The 18075-nt window shown below is 53.9% G+C and overlaps 1 protein-coding gene across 6 annotated transcripts in view; it reads left to right on the forward strand.

Annotated features, from left to right (window-relative positions):
• Positions 1–18075, forward strand: part of SLC39A11 (solute carrier family 39 member 11) — a 447715-nt gene that overhangs the window by 402489 nt on the left and 27151 nt on the right. The window contains exon 8 of one of the 6 annotated variants that reach the window (XM_089901699.1): positions 1–18074. This exon is cut by the window's left edge and continues 18059 nt beyond it. The exons of the other annotated variants lie outside the window; for them this stretch is intronic. The gene's annotated coding sequence lies outside the window, so the exon portion shown is untranslated. Of the gene's footprint in view, position 18075 lies in introns of those variants that run through there. 6 annotated transcript variants of the gene reach the window in all.

An 18075-nucleotide genomic window follows, 5' to 3' on the forward strand; every position in this document is an offset into this window, starting at 1 on the left:
GCTGGGGTCCCTCCCTGGACCACCCACCAGTGTCTAGGTTTCCATCACATCCACATCGACCCACCATTTCTTTTTTTTTTTTTAAATCTTTATTGGAGTATAATTGCTTTACAATGGCGTGTTAGTGTCTGCTGTATAACAAAGTGAATCAGCTATATGTATACATATATCCCCATATCCCCTCCCTCTTGCGTCTCCCTCCCACCCTCCCTATCCCACCCCTCTAGGTGGTCACAAAGCACCGAGCTGATCTCCCTGCGCTATGCGGCTGCTTCCCACTAGCTATCTGTTTTACGTTTGGTAGTGTATATATGTCCATGCCTCTCTCTCACTTCGTCCCAGCTTCCCCTTCCCCCACCCCGTGTCCTCAAGTCCATTCTCTACATCTGCGTCTTTATTCCTGTCCTGCCCCTAGGTTCTTCATAACCATTTTTTTTTTAAGATTGCTTATATATGTGTTAGCATACGGTGTTTGTTTTTCTCTTTCTGACTTACTTCACTCTGTATGACAGACTCGATAAGTCCATCCACCTCACTACAAATAACTCAATTTCGTTTCTTTTTATGGCTGAGTAATATTCCATTGTATATGTGTGCCACATCTTCTTTATCCATTCACCTGTCGATGGGCACTTAGGTTGCTTCCATTCGACCCACCATTTCTGATTTGCTTTCAACATGTGTGCCTTTACAGTTACTTTCTGTGCCGGGCAAATAATGGTTTCTTCCACTTGCAGCAGTCTTACAATTTTACTTGAAAATAAATTTGAAGAAAAGAAAGGGAGTTGACTTAAAGCAAGTAATTGTGCAAGAGTCGTGGGCGTGGCAAACACTGTTAAGGTTGGCGGGAGTGATGAGGCCTGGGGAGGCCCGGCTCTAGGATCCCAGGAGACATGGGGCCCCTGCTGGGGTCGTCACTCACTGATAGCACTCAGAGAGCAATGGCTGGAGACCTGGGTTCTCTGCCAGTTTCCTCGGCCTCATAGGCATGTGCCCAGCCTGTCGGCATTGAAGCTGTTCCTGGGATGTCTTGTCACAGGGGAGCCTGGAAGACACAGGAGGCGTTTGGGTGGTTGAACATGTCTGCCATAGCTACAGAAGGGAGCATGGTGGCCTGTTGATGACTGACACGTTTTTCATGTATGTGGTGGTGGTGGTGGGGCTCTTCTTTACGTTTGTGTGTGTGTGTGTGGAACTGTTGTTCTTTCTATAGATGGATGAACACACTCATACTACACACACACACACACACGCACACACACACACACTACACACACATGCGCGCACTTTCCCCCCCACTGAACCATTAAGATCTACATATAATAGCCAAGGAATTCTTTGCAGTTACTGACTTGGTCCAGAGAGAAAAGGACACCAGACACGTGTCAGAAGCCAGCCATTCCTTTGAAAATACCGGGAACGTCTTTTTAAGATCATTAAGCAGCATTCATATGTTAAACAAACAGGGATCTTTTTCAATGTTTGTGCTAGGTCCCACCCTGCAGTGGAATATTGGTAATAGATGGCTTCATGATACGAAATATTGCTCATAATCACAGGCTACCCCCCGCCTCCGCCGTAAACTGGAAGATCCACTGTCGCTCTGCCCTGTGTGCAGAGTGTGGTGGGCTGCATAGGACACACGGGTGAAGCCTTTGAGCTCTGGAATCAGCAGACCTGAACTGGAATTTTATCTGTGCAACTATGGGCTGGTGAACTTGGGAGAGATATTTAGCTCTCTAAGCCTCAGTTTCTTCATCTATAAAATGGGTTGATAGCACTTCCTTCATCGGGTCATTGCCAGGGTGAACCCAAAGGATGCCTGAACAGTACTCAGTAAGTCACAGTGGTGCCCCGGCCGTGGTTGCCGTTAGCCAGGCCCCTCTGCAGTCACCACCAGGCATCCCTAAAGGAAGCGGCTCTGATTCGCGGTGGCTGCTTCGTCCACCATCTTGGTGTCATCAGTAGCACGTGCAGAGCAGCAGGCGTGGAACCTTCCCGCTGATGATTATCCATGCTGAAAAGCCAAGAAAACAGAGACATCTCCCAGTGGCGAAGCTCTGGGTCTCCAGCTAGCTAGAAAGCACCCCAGAAATACACAGCACAAGGACGAAAAAAATTTCTCTTCCTTCAGATTTCTTTCCAGCATCTCACCTGGTTTTCCTCAGGTCCAGTCTGCACCCAGGGGCAGGGGGCTGTGGGCACAGTGCTGGTAGGGTTCAGAGTAGAAAGTGGTAACACCGACGTCGATGTTCTGAGTCTTGAGGTTGTGCTGTTGTTTGAGGGCAAGGGTTCAGGGCTGGGCTTCAGGGCTGTAACTTCCTGTGTTCCTGTACTTTTTTTTTTTGAATGCGGTACGCAGGCCTCTCACTGCTGCGGCCTCTCCCGCTGCGGAGCACAGGCTCCGGACACGCAGGCTCAGCAGCCACGGCTCACGGGCCCAGCCGCTCCACGGCACGTGGGATCCTCCCGGACCGGGGCACGAACCCGTGTCCCCTGCATCGGCAGGCGGACTCTCAACCACTGCACCATCAGGGAAGCCCTGTTCCTGTACTTTTAAGAGAAGTCTAAAGAAGGATGCTGAAGGATGACCAGACACCCCAACCCCCAAGGTCTTCTGCATTCGCCCCCCTTGTTCGCAGGACATTGACCCAAAGACTCCCTGTTGCAAACCTGAGTCTTCCTGTGTCCCAGGTTGTCCTGGCCATCAGGCCGTTGACGTCACCAGCTGTGAAGTTGCAGGTGTAGAGAGCCCCACGTTTCCCTGCCTGCTTTTCCCCTCCCTGCGCTGCTGAAGAGCTAGCAGGGAGTTCCGAGCCCCTGAAACTCCTTTCATTTGCAAAGGACTATCATCCCTCTTTGTCCTGGGAGCCCAGGCTGGTTGTCAGACTGACTACATGTTAATGGAGAGTAATCTCTTCCCGGCCACGGAAGGATGGAGGGATGGAGGGTCAAGCACGTTCTAACTACATGCAAACAGCCGGTGATTCCCCACCAGAGCTCAAAGCTCCTTGTTCAGTTTGCATTAAGCTTGTGGTTCAGTTACTTTCCCTGAAGGAGGAGGGGCCGGCGGAGGAGCAGGTGGTGTTCAGCTTTGAACTTGGTGCACAGGCCCCGAGGATAACTGAAGGTATAGTTCGGTCTGAACAAGGGAGTAGCGGGGGAAAATGGCCCGGTTCTTTAAGTTTTGCGTTGGCCGGGAGCCAGGCAGAGAAGGCAGTGTGACAGCGACTGCCATCGAAGGCTATTGAGAGCATATGTTATTCAGCCGTGGAGCATTCAGCTTCTGAGATCGTGCCCAGAAGACTGTTTTGCGGCTGCAAAAGAAAGAAGCCTTTCAGCCCCTCTCGTGTGGCCTGTACTGCAGCTTTCGCTGAGCAGCCGTTTCGGAGTTTCCTCTTGGCATGATCGGTTTGCGCCGTCCAGATGTGCACAGACAGGAAGATGAGCTCTGGCCAAGGCGGGGGCCTGTCTCTGCAGCCCCTGGACTCTGGACAACCCACAAGGCCATTGTCGTGTGGGAGCCACAAAGCTTAGGGTCTGGAAAAGGGCTTGTGGGTCGCCCAGTGTGACCTCCTTCCTGTACAGCTGAAGACACCAAGGTCCAGGGAGTCGTGACATGCTCACTGCTGACTGCCTGCCTGCATCTGGGAGCCGACAAGACCTCAGCCTTTGCTAGAATTCACGGGCCTGTGCCTGTACGTAGGTCTGTTTCATCGCTGTGCGCATCTGGCACTCTTCTAGGTGCTCAGGACACATCGGGGAACAGACAAAGATTCCTAGCTTGTTCTGATGCCAGGTCAGATGGGAGGGTGACAAAAGAACAATCAACATAAAAAATGAGTACATTATACAGTAGGTTAGAAGGTAAGAGTTGCTGACCGAAAAAGAACAAAAAGAAAAACAGACTAGAGTTAAGGGGGCATGGCAGTGCTGGGTGGTTTACATTTTAGAGAAGGGGGTGAGGGTGGATTTCACTGAGAAGGTGGCTGTCTTAGTTATCTATTACCGTATAACAGAGTAGCTCAAAGATCATTGGCTCAACCCAGTAAACATTATCTCACTTTTTTGTGTGTGTGGGTTAGGAATTCGAGAGCGGCTCTGCTGAGTGGTCCCTGCTCAGGGTCTCCCTTGAGGTTGCAGTCAAGAGGCCAGCCAGGGCTGCAGTCGTCTGAAGGCTGGACGGGGGCTGGAAGATCCGCTTCCCCAAGGTGGTGCCCCCGCACGGCTACTGGCAGGAGGCCTCAGCTCCTTGTCCCATGGGTTGCTTGAGGGTCCTCACAACATGGTAGCTGGCTTCCCCCAGAGCTAATGGTCCAGAGAGATAGACGGAAGCTGTAGTGTCTGTTATGACCCAGCCTTGGAAAAGTCATACGGCTGAGTCTTGTTTTTTTTTTTTTTTTGGCCGCGTTGGGTCATCGTTGCTGCGCGCAGGCCTTCTCTAGTTGCGGCGAGCGGGGGCTACTGTTCACTGAGGTGCGCGGGCTTCTCGTTGCAATGGCTTCTCTCGTTGCGGAGCACGGGCACACGGGCTTCAGTAGTTGTGGCTCGCGGGCTCAGTAGTTGTGGCACACTGGCTTAGTTGCTCCGCGGCATGTGGCATCTTCCCGGACCAGGGCTTGAACCCGTGTCCCCTGCGTTGGCAGGCGGATTCTTAACCACTGCGCCACCAGGGAAGCCCCCGGCTCAGTCTTAAAAAAGGTGAAGCGGTGAGGCACAAATATCTGAGACGGAATGTTCCAGTAGAAGCGTCCCCTGAGGTGGGAGTAGCCAAGCACATTTGAGGAAGGGAATGGAGGCCAGAAGCTGGAGTAGAAGGAACCAGGGGAAGAGTGTACCCAAAGAGGCCAGGGAGGAACGGAGGGCGGGAGCACGTGGGTCACCAAGGCCATGGGAAGGACCTGGGCTCTGCCTCCGAGTTAAATGTGCAGCCGGGGCAGTGTTCTGAGCAGAGAAGCACCATAAGCGGACGTAGCAGACGTAGCAGAGAATAGACTCTAGGGGCAAGGGGAGAAGCAAGGAGCCCAGTTAGGAGCCTGTCCCTGTAAACCAGGGAGGAGATGGTGGTGGTGGGGGGTCCCACCTGGCTCACTGGCCACGTTTACTGTTACTCCCTGAGAGAGGAGGTGTGGGAAAGGGCTTGGAGTCCAGCACCGTTTCCCCGCCTTCAGTGACCCAGGCTATGTTCTCAGGTTTATCACTCACCCTTTCCAGGCCTTGATTCCTACGTGTACAAAATGGAGAATGAACTTAAACCTCCTAAGTGAAAGTAATAATAAATGCTTATAAAGGCACTTGAAAACGCCCTTTAGAAGACGGTGCCAAAATGCTGGAAAATGTTTTAGTGGTTTGCAATGGTATTTCGTGTGCTGGAGAAAGAAATGTTTTAGTCCCAAGCCCTCCCCTAAAATGTTGATCTGGACTTGACTGCAGGGTTCAGTGACTAGGAAAGCAGAGGGACGAACTTAGGTATCCTGAGGAAACACCCTATACAGGCACACCTCAGAGACACCAGACCCCTGCCACAAAGCGAGTCACACGAATTTTGGGGGGTTCCCAGTGCGTGTCAAAGTGACGTTTACTCTCTGCTTCCAGTCTGTTAGTTGTGTGATAGCATGATGTCTAAGAAAACAGTGTGCACACTTGAATTAAAAAAATGTAAAACAAAAAATTACAGTGGTAGCATCCAAGATGTTACATACAGATCACCATGCCAAATGTAGTAACCATGAAAAAGTTTGAAACAGTTGCGAGAATTGCCAAAATGAGACGCAAAGAAAGTGAGCAAATGCTGTTGGGAAAACGACGCGATAGACTTGCTCAGTGCAGGGTCAGCACAAACCTTTAATCTTTTAAAAAAGCACAATACCTGCGAAGCACCGGAAAACGAGGTGCGCCTGTACAGAGGCCCAAGCCTACGGCCTAAGGCAACTACCGACATGCCACGTTCACGGGAGATGAGAGTGCAAAGCTCTTGTGTCCAAAGCCCCAGATAACCGTCGACTGGGGTCTTATACGGCCGCCTAAACTCTTGATGTGAAGTTCAAAAGCAGGCAGCACTGAGCTTCACGGGTTAGAGGTGAGGGTCATGACTCCTCTTGGGGCCAGGCCAGCGCGGAGCGGGAAGCCCAGGGCTCAGGGGCTCTTGGGTGCTGGTACTGTCCTGTTTCTTGATCTGGGTGTGGGTTTCATGAAATTCAGCGAGTTTCTGAAAAGACATCCAGCCGGCCACTTAATAATGTGTGCTCTTCTCTGCACGTACATTCAGCCTCAGTGAAACATCTTTATTAAAAGGAGGTTATGCTCTTCCCAAAAGTCTGACCCCCACCCAGGACTTGAATTCCCGCCTTTATTCTAGAGTCCCTGTATTTTGCTCAAATGCATTGTTTTTAAAATAAGAGTGATATTCCTTTTTTTTTTTAATAGATTTTTAAAAAATTTATTTATTACTTTTGTTTGGCCGCGTTGGGTCTTCGTTGCAGTGCGCCGGCTTCTCATTGCTGTGGCTTCTCTTGTTGCGGAGCACGGGCTCTAGGCGTGCGGGCTTCAGTAGTTGTGGCACGTGGGCTCAGTAGTTGTGGCGCACGGGCTTAGTTGCTCCGCAGCATGTAGGATCTTCCCGGACCAGGGCTCGAACCTGTGTCCCCTGCATTGGCGAGTGGATTCTTAACCACTGTGCCACCAGGGAAGTCCCAAGAGTGATATTTCTTGACCTTTTACTATAAACTAAGTTAGAGTTTAATTATTTCTGATGAGCATACCACGCTGGGTTTATTTCCTAGCAGGGTTAGTGATTTGTATACAAATGGACTTTTCTTGGTTCTCTCCTGGAGCAGATGGGTGAAAAATAATAATAATAAAATAAAATTCCAAGTATATTAGGGAGAATTAACCAAAAAAATCGTTGCTCTCGGCCACCGGCACCTCATATCAATTCACGGATGAGAAAGCACAGCTTAGTTTTGCCTGTTTAGAGACTTTCTGTAAATAGAATCACAGAGCATTTTACTGTTTTGTGTCTAGCTTCTTTCAGTCAAAATTCTGTCTCTAAGATGCTTTGTCCTGTAGCATGGCACTGGAGATTGTTTATTCTCACTGCTGTACACCGTATTCCATCGTGGGAACGGAACACAATGTATTATTGATTGATTCTGTCTTGGACGGGCATTTGCTTCATGTCCAGTTTGGGGCCATTATGGATAGGGCTCTACTGTGAACCTCCTAGTACATGGCTTTGAGTGAACATATAAGCATATTGCTCTTGGGTATGTACCCCTGGGTGCTTTTCACGTCGCGTAAGGCAGCCTCACACCTGGCCTGTGCATAGGCTTGACTTACTTGCTGGGATACTTAGCAGGTCAAGGTCCCCAGGGCATCCCTCAGGGACCTAGAGATCCCCTAGCTGTCTGTAGGCTTCTCTGCTTTCTGACAAGGAGAAGTGCACAGAGGTGGCCTGAGTCACCCGCAGACACCACCCTGGCTTGTGGCTTGACTTCCTGGGGCTGCTCCCCGCCCACGTTGGGGAGGGTGGCGGACTTGAAGGGAACCCATGGGTCATTTCATCTTTCCAGCCCGTGGCAGTAAGCCTCCCAGAACAGAAAGAAGGGGTGGGGGAAGATCCCTTGCGTGCTAAGCCAGCTCCACTGAGCAGGTAGGGCCGGGCAGCCCTGCGGGGAGCACCCAGCCCCTTCCCACCTACACGCTCGTCAAACACCTCAGCAAGCTGCTCGAGTGGGAAGCCGGTGATGTCACTGCAGAGCCTGAACAATCAGGCCTTTCATGGCAGGATGATAACAATCAAAACAGTATGTAAGGGCCTGCCACGCAAGAACACACACGCTCATGGCTCATGGGAGGATCTGAAAGCCGAGGTGAAGCAGGTCTTGTCAGGAATACGCCAAGCTCCTTTCACACTCAGCCGGCCAGAGAACGTAGCCTGGAGAGCCAGGCTGCGGGTTGCAAGGACGCTCACTTGCCAATTTTCAGAGAAAACCAGGACTCTCTCTACCACCTCCCCAGGATGCCTCACCTCCAACCCCAGAACTAACCCCTACGCTGAGCATAAGCTGAGCTTGGGGTTCCAGCAGGAATGCCCCACTGCACAACTCCAGGGGGTACCATTCACCGAGAACACAGTGTGCTCCCCGAATTGTGCAACATTGAGTTTCTGAAGCTACTGCCTTTGGAACAAGGGAGCAGAGGCCTGGTGGTTCTCAGGTGTTGTTTTTACCTTGAATCCCAGGAATCTGTCTTGCTTGAGCTAAGCTCCCTAGAAGACTCGACTCCACTGAGCCTAGAAATTCTCAAATAAGATGCACAAGATCAGATGTTTTTCTTGTTCAGTCTGAGCAGTTTCTGGTGTTCAGATATTTGCTGCAGAAGCAAATATCTCACCTAAACTCTTGCTTACTCTGGTCAGTTGTTCTTAACCAGGGGACATTTTGCAATGTCTGGAGATGATTTTGGTTGTCCCCGCTAGCAGGATGCTACTGGCATCTAGTGAGTAGAGGCCAGGGATGCTGCTAGACATCCTACAATGCACAAGACGCGCCCTCACAACAAAGAATGAACTGGTCCAAAATGTCAACAGTGGCAATGTCAAGAAGCCTGCTGTAGATAGGATGTTCTGACCCCATTAACCCCGGAGGCCACTTGTTAACATCTGCCCCACCTGGCCTTCTCTCCCATCTACCAGAGTGGGCCAGAGCCTCAGCTCGCTGGTCCAGCAGGCATGAGGCAGCACCTGGTTCTCTGCTGGGGCTTTGAGTCCAGGTAACCGTCTGTGTCCACGATGCTTTGATGGGTCCGTGTGAGGCCCAGAGGACCCGAGGCTTATAGAATAGCGGTTAAGAGGACCCTCTGTCACTTCCCAGCTGGGTAGCCCTGGAGACAAGTCGCTGAACCTTGTGCATCACTTTCCCCATCTGTAAAATGGGGATAATGATGGTAGGAAACACTTAGGAGGTGGTGGCGAGGGGTGAGGCGTGTTGCTACATGTAAAATGCTTCCAGCCACGCCTGAAACTTAGTCACGCTCCGTAAACGGCAGACATGATTATCATCACTCTTATTCCAGCCGGAGGACCTTAGTCTCTCTCTGACGGGCGCGGTAACAAAAGAGAAGCTGGTTTCCACCGCAGGTTGTTGCAGTGGGATCTGTGCTGCTCCCAGCGCAGGCTTTGTGCTGCTGCCGACCCTCGCTGAAAGCTTTCCCCGAGCTCAAGGCCCGAGACATACATTCTTTTTTTTTTTTTTTTTTTTTCCCTGGCTGTGTGGCATCTTAGTTCCCTGACCAGGGATCGAACCCATGCCCCCTGCAGTGGAAGCGCGGGTTCTTAACTGCTGGGCCGCCAGGGAAGTCCCCTGGAGACATTCTTAAGTGAAAGGCTTGAGTGGATACGGCTAAGGCATGGATTTCAAGGGAACCCCCTTCAAGGGTCTCATTCAGCACAGGGGTCGGTCTCCAAAGATGGGTGTAGACTCCTGGGATGCAACCTCATACTTGGCCTTGCAGAGACCCCTGGGGTGGAGCTGGGGCATTTAGCACTTGTCCTGAAAAGCCGGCAGACTCAGCTGTGCACAGGAAAGGTTCTTAGGAGATGATGCCAAGGAGAGACGGGCTTTGACTCCAAAGCATCTTCTGCTCTTGTTCGTGCGTTGGTTTTAAATCGGGGAAGGGGAGACAAGGGCAGGCCTGGACTGCCCTGCCCTAGCATCTCACACTGCTGCTTCCATCGTCGCTTCTTCCTGTAGCAGAAGCATCTCCCCATCTCTCTCTAGCTATCGAAAGGCTCCCCACCCTTCAAAGTCCATCTTGAGTGCCACCTTCTCCAGGAAGGATTCCCGGATCACCTTCCTCCCTGTAGGCTCTGTGCTTCTCTTATGGCCTTTGGCAAGCTCTGTGCTGTCCTTCAGTCATTTGTAGGCGGGTTTCTTCACCCGCTATTAGGTTGTAAACCCCTTGAAGATGGGGGCCCTTCGCAACATCTTCGTGTGCCGCGTGAGCTCTCACACATGGCTGGGGCTCAGTGCTGGATTCTGGGGTCACTCCTGAGAAGAGAGTTCCCCCTGGCTGCCAGCTGCTATTGCCAGCCTTGGTTCTGACCCGGAGGTCACAGAATCTGGAAGGGTGGGAAGCATGAGTTGGAGGAGAAATTCGCCTGAGGTCGGAAAGGCCACCAGGCTGCGGGGACTTAGGGGCCTGAGTGTCCGGCTCATTCAGGAGCCTCGGGCAGTTTTCACGCAAGCTGCCATTTAAGGAGTGTCCACTCTGGGCTGTGAGCTCTGCTCGGCGGCGTTTCACAGAGACCATCCCCCATCCGCAGAAGAGCCCGATTTACGAGTAAAAGCAGACGCAACGCGCCAGGTCTCAGCGGTGCACCTGGGGATGCAGGCAAGTGACACTGCCTGCAAAGACCTTGAACTTCTCTGTGCTTTTGTTGTCTACTAACAAAGAAGGTGTTGAACAAGGGAACTCGGAAGGCCCCGTAGCCTGGGTGACTTTTAACTCTGAGGTGGGGCAGGAGCGGGGAAGGCAGCCCCTGGAGGGAAAGGGGGTCAGGCCTCTTAGAAAAAGCAGAAGCACCTGCGCACTGGGACAGCCTTCCTTCCTGTCACCCACCTCTTGGGAAGACTGGTATCTGAAGGTGAGGGTGGGTAGCACCACCCCGCCCAAGCTGGCAGCCCGGAGGACCAGCATTGCACCTCAGAGGCCCTGGCCATCTGCCCCCACGGGCTGGGAGAGCAAGGAATACGAGAGGCAGTGGAGGGGCACCCTGGGGCTCTGGCTTGCGCCCTTGCATCCAGACTGGGGCGTGAGCACCCACCGCCCCGCCTGTGCCTCCTTGGCACCCCCCATGGGCCCAGCCCACTCTGTCTGCAGAGAGGCAGTACCTGGGGGTGAGCCCTGTGCCTTCCCTGCCCCCTCCAGGTCCCCCCAGCCCCGGGGTTTCCAGCTGCCTTCTAGCCCCAAGCAGGCTGACCAGTCCCCTTGTGTCCCTACCCCAGACGGAGAGCAGAGTGCCTGCTGCTTGTCACTGCAGGGAGGCCAACCTCTCCTGCCCCCGCCATGCCCGGCCAGCTCGGGGCTGGGCTGGAGACAGAGGGCCACACTCATTGTGGACCGACCTGACGCTCTTGGGGCTGGTGAGGACTGGAGGGAGATGTATCTGAGGGGTCCAGGAGCGGTTGGAACGTGCGTTAGACCATCAGAAGTGTTGGATAGTGAAAAACGACAACAACAACACAACATCTGCTCAGCTTCCAAGACTGTGTGCACGTCCTCTGCGGCAAATTAAAATTCTCACCCAAGTTTGCTTCTGCCACCCAGCAGGCTTCTGGGTGCTTCCAAGGATGACCGACCTCATCCCAGTTGGCCCCAGACATCCCCCGTTTCAACACCGAACGTCCAGTGTCCCAGGAAACCGGGGCAATTGGGCACCCCAGTTACCATCACAAAACTCAGACTGCAGTCAGAGAGTCCTGACTTCCACACATTTGCTTACGCTGTGGACAGCGTGTGTGTGGGGGGTACGTGGCTGCTCACCCCTCCCCGGGGTCAGAGGAGAGTGAGGTTTTGCCTTCTTCCTTCCTGCCATTCTCTCTTACATCTTGGCATGTTAAAAAAAAAAAAAAAAAAAACTCCTAGGAAATGAACTTTAAAAACAGCTGGACTGGGTCTGCCCCTCCTAGAAAATTCAGGTTCTTAAGGGAGAGGAAAAGAGAAGTGCGAACAGTCCAAGCCAAATCCAGCTCCTCTGCAGAGGTAACCCTTCTGGACAGACCCTGGGCTCACCTACCCAGAGCCCCTGCACGTGCAGCCCAGCCCCCAGGAGCCATCACCCCCCACCACTGCCCCATGACCCCTGCCCTTAACCCTCCCTCCTCCTTCCCCTCTTTCCCCTCCACTTGCTCTCCCCACCCACCCCCTGCCCTGGCCCCATTCTCCCATAGACAAGCCTTTCCTGGCCTTTCCCGGCCCTTCTCACAGGATTCCCTCCCTTGTTGCTCCCTTAAGTCCCGGGGAGCAGGTCACCGTGGAGCTTGACTTGTCACCAAAGGGCAGGGACCCTGTCAGGGACAGCCTGTGGTTTCTTTCTTAAAGAACCCTTCGTTCCCACTTCCCTCTCCCTGCCACTGACTTGCTGAGGTCCGGACTGGTCACGGTGTCTTTGCTCCCCTGCCCAAAAGAACAAAACCCAGGAGGCAGGGGCCTCGCGTCTTCCGAAGGGCCAGGGTTTGGGCTTTTCCTGTTGCTTTTTTTTTTTTTTTTTAACGTTTTATTGGAGTATAATTGCTTTACAATGGTGTGTTAGTTTCTGCTGTATAACAAAGTGAATCAGCTGTATGTATATGTATGTCCCCATATCCCCTCCCTCTTGCGTCTCCCTCCCTCCCACCCTCCCTATCCCACTCCTCTAGGTGGTCACAAAGCACCGAGCTGATCTCCCTGTGCTATGCGGCTGCTTCCCACTAGCTACCTACTGTACATTTGGTAGTGTGTATAGTGTATATACGTCCATGCCATTCTCTCACTTCGTCCCAGCTTCCCCTTCCCCCTCCCCGTGTCCTCAAGTCCATCCTCTACGTCTGCGTCTTTGTTCCTGTTGCTTCTGAATCCTGTTTGGAATCTTCATAGCCCATCCTGGAAAAGAAGCCTCTCATTCGGGCTTTCCCTTCCCAAGTGTAAATGATGGACGGGAGAGTCCAGCAAGCCCCATGCCCTGGGGATGCCGGCAGGGGCAGGGTGTCCGTAGGCGTGGAGGCCACGGGGGGAGCACAGTGGGGCTGCAGGAGGGAGTGAGCGCGCCTGGAGCGTCCTGCATGCCCAGCGCCCGTGGAGGCTGCGCGCCCACCCCTGGCAGCCAGTCTAGGCCCCCCCCGCTCCTGAGTCAGCTCTGAGCTCGGGCTTCCGAGGGACCAGCCCTGCCACCCTGAGCCCGGCCTCACTGCTGCTGCTTCGCACCTGGACACACGGGGCGTTACCCCCCTATCACTTTTGTTGGTATGTCCTGTGTCCCCAGTCACCCTCCACTTTGATGCTCCTGCGGTTTCCCAGGATCCCCTCCAGCGCCCCGACCTAGTCTGCAGGCCACCTGACTCAGTCACAAGTGGCCGCTGGTGCCCTCGGCTCCCAGCAGGGGCCAGCCCTGGGATGCTCCCTTGGTGGGTGTCAGGTAGCAGGGCAGGGGCTCCTGAGTTGGAGGTGGGTGTGGCCACCGCCCTCATCCTCAACCCCTTTGATAACTTCTTGGGCCAGTGGTCCTCGGCGCGGTCATCACGCTCCTAAAACCTGCAGGCACGCTGCCTGACGCCGCAGCTCATCGGAATACCCAGGGGGTTTCATTCGATTTCCTGAGCTGATGCAAGTGGAAGAGCAGAATAGAGGGTGTGGAGGGGACTGAACCCTTCCATGGGGTCACCCCCACAGATGCAGAGCACACGGAGGCCAAGGGAACGTGATGCACTGGTGTGTGTGTGCAAAAGGGACATATACGAAGGTGGGAAGGGCAGAGAAGCTGCAGTCCAGCCCTTGCTGTGGGCTGGAGGAGCCCAGGTGCACTCAGGAGAGATTCCACGGTCGCCCAGCGAGGCGACGCCCTGCTGAGAAAGGCTGGCTGGCAGGATCCCGAGGGTGTGGTACCTGGCTGGGCTGGCAGCCCCGTGCCAGAGCGGGGGCAGGGCCCAGGGGACGTGGCTCACCAGGCGTAGAAGAATGGGGTTTCTGTGCTGCTTATCAGGATGGCGGCTCCCGGGCGGGATGCAAGGAGGTTCCAGAGCCCGCCCAGCGGATGGCTGCCATCCGTCCCAAGTCATGGCAAGGACTTTGAACGGGGGACCCCACCTCTGACTCACTGGCGGCACAGGGCGGCAGCTCCCTCCCCGGGTAGGTCTGGGGTGAGTCGTGTGCCAGCCTGTGGACACAGGGGACAGGCGATGGCTTTGGACAGTGAGTCAGCTGCACAGTGCTGTCAGACGAGGGATGGAAGACCTGGACAGACACCTGGACCTTCCTCGTTGAAAGAAAGCTTGGACCTTCGCAAAAGGTCAAGGAGCTGGTTGTATCCACTCAACCATTTGGGGGGCAGTGAAGAGATAGTGAAAAGGTTTGGAGGAGAAAGACGCCGCTGTGAGGGTCGGTCCAAGAAGGTAGGGCAGGGGCTAGTGAAACATTGGCAAGGATTCGCCCTTAAGGTTCACTCCATCACCAGAAATATATTTCAAAGGCTCCCCACTCCTGGAATAGGAGCTCAGGGTCAGCTTGGGCTATGAAAGTGACAGCAGAAGCCTCTAGAAGAGGCTGTATTCCTGCCCAGGGCTGGTGGGAGCATGCTTGTCAGGGTCCTGTAACTTGAGTAAGGCTGGACAAAGTGACCCAAAGCTGGGTTTGGATTCCTAGACCCGGGACCCAGCAGGTGAGAAGAGGCGAGACTCTTGACTCTGATTCCCAAACCAGCCCCCAGCCCCACCCACCGAGGCCGGCTCTCATCCTCCCCCACCCACCCACCCCCCCCCCGCCCCCGACAACAGAGGTGTTTGTTCTCGGGCCTTCTGAGGCAAGAAAGGACACTCTTGACCCTTTTACCCTGCCCTTTAGACTGGCTGGGGAGTGATGGCCTCACCGCCTTGCACACCTGCCTATTTAAAAAGCAAAGGAGCAGAACAGTAGCTTTTGCCTAAAAAATCACAAGGCAGATTTCTCTCTGGACCCTGTCTAATTTCTCCTACTCTCGTTGTCTCCTGTGAAATCGGGGCAGATCTGGGCTGCCGTGGAGAAGGTGTGGGCCAGGGTTCACTCCCAGCCCTCACCTGGCAGAGGTACTTCTGCCTTGGACAAAATCTCAAGGGTCACCCAGGGGCGACCCTCTAGGCTCGTCATCCACTGAGGACGTCCATACTCAGAAAGGCAGCAGGACAGTCAAGTCCAAGCTCATCGAAGTGCCTCGTAAGCCCTCCCAGCAGCTCATGTCCCTTCTGTGCCAAGGGGAGGATCCATCTCTGGGCACTTCCTGGGTCTCAGCGGGGATGGACCCCGGAGGTGACCAGGGGAAGGATGCCCGCCCAGGGCAATCATGAGTCCGGGGCTCCTGGGAGTTTCTGTGCCCCGTGAGCCGACTGGCCAGCAGCACGCAGGGAGCCCGGTATCAGAAAGACCTTCACGTTCACAGCGGCTCTCCAGGGAGGTACACTTGGCCTGTCCAACCTTACAAGGGGTGTAAATGTCTCACAGGAGTGTCAACAAGAACAAATGAACGAGTGCTGGTGGGGATGTAAGCACAGGTGGGCCAAAGTCAGATCTATCTGACGCAGGACTTTGCAAGGGCATGAGTGTTGACTCGGGGCGGCAAGTACTCAGCCTGTCTCGGAAAGGGGACCTGTGAGTTCTTGGAAAGACCTCCCAGCTGGAAAGGGTTCAGCCCCACCCTGGCCCAGCCCTGCTTCCTGAAGCTGAGTCAGTTCTGTTGTTGACCCTGACTGTCCTACAGTCCCATTCTCTGTCACCCCTCCTGTCATCAGCTCACACTGGAACCTTAGTAATAACGCTCACCTCCACCTCACAATAGACTCTGATTAGGTTCTCAGGACACGCCAGCTCCTGTGTGCCAAGGGCTTTAGAGGGCCCATCCCAGGGCATCACCCTGGCAACCCTGGGATGCCGGGGGTTGTATTGTTCTTTGAATTTCACGGCAGGGGGAATGGAAGGTAGCACGCCAACATATCGTGGGCCCAGGAGTCGAACACAAGAAGACGAACTGCAAAGCCCAGACTTTACTGTGTGCCAGGCGGCGAGGACCTCGGGGCAGTACGGGGGGCTCACGGCCCAGGGTTGTGGTTCCGTCTTGTCGGATCTTTCTGTACCCCTCAGGCATTAGGGCAGGAGTCTGCCAACTCTGCAGCCCGTGGGCCTAATCCAGCCGCCGACCTGCTTTTATAAATAAAGTTTTATTGGAACTCAGCCATGCACTTTTCTTTACATATTGGCTGCTCTCCCACTGCAGTGACAGAGTTGAATAGTTGCAACAGAGACCCGATGGCCCGCAAAGCCTAAAATATTTACTTACTGGCCCTGTTTGCTGCCCTCTGGCTCCTGGGATGAGGTCAGAGCATGTCTGAACCCCTTCCTCTCTAAGAAGTAAAAGGAGAGAGCTGCCTTAGGTAACGTAGGCAAGGATGCCAGTAACCTTGCGGGGGAAGGTCAGCGCCCACTGAGCGGTACCGCCGGGGGCCCTTTGTGGACGTGCCAGGTGGGGTGTCTTCCTGTCTGCCCACTGCATCTTATGAAGAGTTTGGCCTGGCTTTTGGGGGCCACGCTCAATGACCCTGTCAGCCCTAAGCCACCAGAACAGTTCCTTTATCAAAAGACTAATAGTAATTTTTCAGATGCTCATCGTCACTTTGATGCGCTGGTGGGTGGATGTTCAGGGGAAGCATCATGAAGTTGTCCAGAAGGGACAGGATGAGAGTTGATTAAAGGAAGCCCGTGCAAGATAAATGTAAGTCCAAGGTTCTGGAAGGGTCAGGATCTTCCTAAGAGTCTCCTTGACCTGGCAGCTCCCAGGTGGAGGCTCCCTCCTCCCAAGATGTCTGGAGCTATGAGTCCCGTATGAAGGATGCATGCGTGAGTTGGGGGAATAAAAGAAAACACAGGCTGAGTTTCAGGCCCTCAAACAAAAAGGAGATGAAATATTAAACACTGGGGATTATCGTAGGTATTCTCTGCTGGAGGTAGAACAGGAGCCCGTGGCCTAATGGAAGTGTGTCCCTGTCCCAGGATCGTGGGGTAGGTGAGTGGGCAAGGAGGCCAGGGTAGAGCCGGCTGCTGGTCGACAGCACTCCCTGGCCGCTGTCCAGAGCTGATGGGCGGATTCCTGTTGGCAGCAAGGTAGACGGACGTGAGCACATTGACTGGAAAGCCAAGTGACAGTGGAGTTTCCCTTTTCTATCTAATCCATCCACAACTCCCTCAGGCCACATTCCAGCATTGCTTGCCAAGTGGCAGCCACATGTCATGCCCTTGAGATCCTTAGTGACCAGGTGAGTCCTCGTGGACCTGTCCAGCCAAGGTAGAATCTCGTCTTGGGAGATACCCTAAAACTGCCTTCCTGTTGCCTTCAGACTGACCCTGTTTCCTTCCCATCTTCCCTTTCCTTCCTCTACCAATGGACGTGCAGTTCAGTCATGGTAGTTTGCTGCGCGGGGAATGAGGGTTCTTAATTTATGTGCGCACCTGGGGACCTCCCTGGGGGGTCATGTATCGCTTTTGTCCCCGTCTCTTTCTGTTTCTCCTTCCCTTGTACTCCAATACCTGGTTTGTGTGCAAGGCAGGCTCTCGAGGCTGGGCTCCGACTAAGTGACCAATTCACAGAGCCCAGCCCCTAAGTGTCCTGCAGAGGCAGGAGGGCAGAGGGTCACCGTGAGCTCCCCAGGGGCCCCAGGAAGTCCAGTGCCAGTGCCAGACCAGCATGCAGACAGCCCGTGGGGAAGCCCAGCCCAGACCCAGATCTGTGTCCCCATCAGAGTCTGCATCCGTACTTCCTTGTCCCATTTCTGAAGTTGCTTCTGGACAAAATGTGATCTCTCCATCTCTATGCCGTAACGGAATGGAACCCCAAAAGTGCTGAACACCTCATATGTGCTAGGGACTTCATAGGCATGAAATCAGGTCCCTGGGTGACAGCAGTCCGTCATGGTTGAAGTTAGTATCCCCACGTGACCCCCTGCACGTTACATACAAAGATCTGAGGTGTAGAAGTTCGATGATTTGTGCAGAGTCGTGCAGCTAAGTGGCAGGACTTGGGTTATCCTAACACCCAGTCTGTGTGCTCCCCGCTGTGCTGTAAGGTCCATAAACATGGAGCATCTCCAGGGACCAAGGACAGCGTGAAGCGGGGAGGATCCGTGTCCCCTTCCTCCTCGTGTTCACCTGCACGCATGCCCTGAGCTTTCCCCTTCCCTCACCTGTCACAGGGATCCACTGGGGCCTCTGATACCATAGGAGGGCATTGGGCAGTGGCCAGGGCCCCCGTCCGTGTGGGCACTCCGTTCTGGACATCCGCCTTCACGTGCCTTCTTGGTC

This window comes from Delphinapterus leucas, chromosome 19 (assembly GCF_059928025.1).
Source record: "Delphinapterus leucas isolate spDelLeu-1000000601 "Yukka" chromosome 19, BTC_Dleu_Yukka2, whole genome shotgun sequence".
Lineage (NCBI taxonomy): Eukaryota > Metazoa > Chordata > Mammalia > Artiodactyla > Monodontidae > Delphinapterus > Delphinapterus leucas.